The 3370-nt window shown below is 60.4% G+C and overlaps 1 pseudogene; it reads right to left on the bottom strand.

Annotated features, from left to right (window-relative positions):
- Positions 1-2837: 2837 nt before the first annotated feature.
- On the bottom strand, positions 2838-2990 carry LOC115869406 (annotated as a pseudogene).
- Positions 2991-3370: the final 380 nt, after the last annotated feature.

Raw genomic sequence — 3370 nt, forward strand, 5'->3', positions numbered from 1 at the left:
CACCCCATATGTGGGCCCCCCTCTCCGTGGCTCCCTAGCTCCGGGTCGGTCTGCAGTCATGTCCGCATCCTGTCAGCACAGCCCTCTGGGGAGAACACGTGGACACGGAGAACTGAGGGCTTTGAGCTGGGGTCCCCATAGCTCACCTGGGCCTGCAGAATCCCTTAGTCTGTGTCTGGGCGGGGGTGGGGAAGGCGGTCCACCCAGCACCCCTCAGCCCAGATATGACAGCTGCTTCACAGACTGAGAGCCAAGGACAATAATTTCACGGTAAAAAATGACTGGGTGTTGTATGGGCCCGGAGGGTGGGTGCGTCCCCTGCAGGTGGTCCCAGCAGACGGATGAGGGCTCTGCTTATGAAGTCGCTGCTCCCCCATTAATTAGGGGGGAGGGGCGCACAGGCCCCCACCTCGGACTCACCCACGGCCAAAAGCTTGTCAACATTTTTCCCCAGGAATGAAAATGTAAGAACTTTGAGATTACTCAATGTCACCGCGGCATGGGAGCAGGGCACCGTGCTGCCTGTCATTTATCTCATGTGCGTTTAAAGAGCTTTTTTCTATTAAATTTCGTAAAATTAATGTTTTATGTTGCTCACAGCAATTTGAACAATTATGGGCTTAAAGAATTGATCATTACCGCCTCAGGGACTTTGGGCCCAGCCGGATTGCCTTAAAGGCACCTGATTTACGACGGGGGTGTGTAACTTAGCCAGGCAAACAGCCCAGGACCCCCTCCCCAGCCTCCACACCACCCCCTCTAGTCCTGCCTTGGGGGGAGGGCCCGCTGCCCCAGGATAAACTCCTGCACAGGGGAGCAGACCCTGCTAGTGAGCCCCAAGAGGGAGGGCGTATGTCCCTGAGTCCCGGAGGGCAGAGCTGCTCAAAGGGGAGAGTCCGGAACTTTCTGATCACCAGGAGAGAGCCGCTCTTGCTCTGGTGGCTTCTGGATCCTTGTCCTTCTCAAGCGACGCTCAGGTTTGCCAACCGGTGGAATCACCATCTTAAAATGCCCACAGGCCGGGAAGTGATGTTTCTGCCCTGGTCCCGCCAGGGTGCCCCCACTAAGGACCCCAGGGACTTTCCTGCTCCCCTACACACAAAGGGGGGCGGCAGGGGAGCTGTGCCACTCTGGTGACAAGGGCTCTGGGCAAGGAGGCTAGAAGAACATCCCGGAGCCCACTGGAGAGATGGGGACCACCAGGGTGTGGCCCTTCCCACACCCCCAAGCTCACATCTCTGCCACCCCACCCAGGATCCAGCTCAACCCCACTCCTCATTCCTGTCCCTGCTTCAGCAGTGTCCCCGCCCCTTCCCACACAAGTCGGGCCAACTCATTTGAATTAACCAGCTCCAAGGGGCCCCCTCCCCACAGAAGTGCACCCCTTGAGAGATGAGATCAGTGGCCTTCCTGCCTCTCACCAGGAGGCCCCTCTGCCTGAGGTCACCTGCCACCCTTGCTCCGGTCTCGGTCCAGAGCATGCTGGCACTGGTGTAAGCGTCAGTCAATGCAGTGGATGCCCATGGCCCCCGAGGAGCCCGGGGCCTCTTTACTCAGCTCTGTGTCTCAGGCAGCCACAGGGTGCACCCCAGGCCTGGCATGGGACAGTGCTAGGCAGAGCCTTCTCTATCTAGTGGTTGCCTATGGCCGCCGGGAAACTGAGGCTGGTGAGGTGCTGTCAGATGGGTTGGACGGGCTGTAGCTTGTCGCTTCCCTCTGCACCCCTTCCCCCAGGCCCACTCATGTCCAGCCAGGGAGGAGTTTCTGCTGCCGGACACCCCCCACCTCCCATCCCTCCAGAACTGCCCAGGATTATCGACTGGCCGCCAGCTGGAGCGAGCTGCCTGGCCCAGCAGCAAACAGGCGGAGGCCCCTTGGGGACATTTAGCACTTTATTAACCTGTCAGCGCCTAAAAGGTCCCCAGTGGCCTGGGGGCGGGGCTGGAGTGGGGGTCTGTTGGCACAGGGGTGCGACTGAGGATTTATGGCCATCCTCCCCTCCGCCTGCTGAGCCCCTCAAAGGATCTGCCCTTGGACCAGAGTTCAGGAGCTGCTGCCGGGAACCCTCTGGCTGCCCCATCCCAGACCCTCTGCCCTTGAGCCCCACACCCCAACCCTGCCCCGAGTGTCCTGCTCGGTTGAGCCCACTCAGCCCCTGCCCCTAAGATCACCATGAGTCTCCAGCTGGCCCAGGACTCCGCTGATTCCTTAAGAAGCCCGCTCACTTGAATTAGTGCTGGGGACAGGAACCTGGGTGCTGGGACCCATCTCCAGAGCAAGGCTGGGTGACCCTCGGTCCTCTCAGGACTTCCAGCCCTGCCCTGTCATCCAGGCCTGTCTCAGAGATGAAGCAGGGCTGGGTCTCAGAGGTGAGGGTCTGTCTGGCATCCCTGCTCCTCCTGCCCTCTCAGGGCCCCCATACTGCAGGGGGGTGGGGCTCCGAGGGGCTCAGGAACTTGCCAGGGCTCGCACAGTGGTGAGCAGACAGGCTGGAATAAGGGGTCTGTGGCAGCCCCTGCCGTGGGTACACCAGTCATGCCAGGCCTTCCCCTGACCTTGGACCGGCTGGGCAGGTTCTCCGGCCACCCTCCCAGGGTCCTGGACATGCTTCCTCTCTGGGAGTCCGTGGTGGGCCCCACCCACCCCAGCATGCTGCACATTGTGTACCAGATCTCCTTCTAGAAGCTGGGGGCGTGGGAGTGGGGGAGATCCAGGGGCCAAAAATCAAACCACACTCCCTGCCATCAAGTGGATGCCGACTCACAGGGACCCCACGGAACAGGGTAGATCGGCCCCTGTGCGCTTCCCAGACGGCCACTCTTTTCTTTTTTTTTAAACAGGGGATAGCGCGGACGCAGTCCCCCACTACCACAAATTATGCAGTGGAGTTTCCCACATTTGGGGAAATCGCAGGGGTCAGCACACCCGGAGTGCAATGGGTGAGCCTCGCGACGGCCACTCTTTACTGGAGTAGAAAGCCCCCCACCTTTCTCCCTCGGAGCTGCTGGTAGTTTTGAACTGTCGACCTTGTGCATCTCAGCCCAGGGGCAGGAAGAGTAAAACCCACCTCCCGGAGGCCCCACACCAGGAACCAGCGGCTCCCCCAACCGACCTTCCAAGAACGCCTGGTCTCGGCCGGCCGGCCAGCCTGCATCCCTGACCAGCGTCCCTGCTCTCAGGGAAAACACGGACCTCCTTCGACTGCAGCGACAGGTTTATTGACGTCTTGGAAAGAGCCCCTAGCTCGCTCGCTCACTCGCTCCGTGAAGGAAAGACTGGACAGTCACAGACCAACAGAGGCAGGGTTTCCGGTGGACGCCGAAGTCCTGGCAGGCCAGCTTCGTGTGGTACACAGTTGTGACTTCTCCCA

The sequence above is a fragment of the Echinops telfairi genome, unplaced genomic scaffold, assembly GCF_000313985.2.
Source record: "Echinops telfairi isolate 266 unplaced genomic scaffold, ASM31398v2 ScPeMD7_25;HRSCAF=90, whole genome shotgun sequence".
Classification (NCBI taxonomy): domain Eukaryota; kingdom Metazoa; phylum Chordata; class Mammalia; order Afrosoricida; family Tenrecidae; genus Echinops; species Echinops telfairi.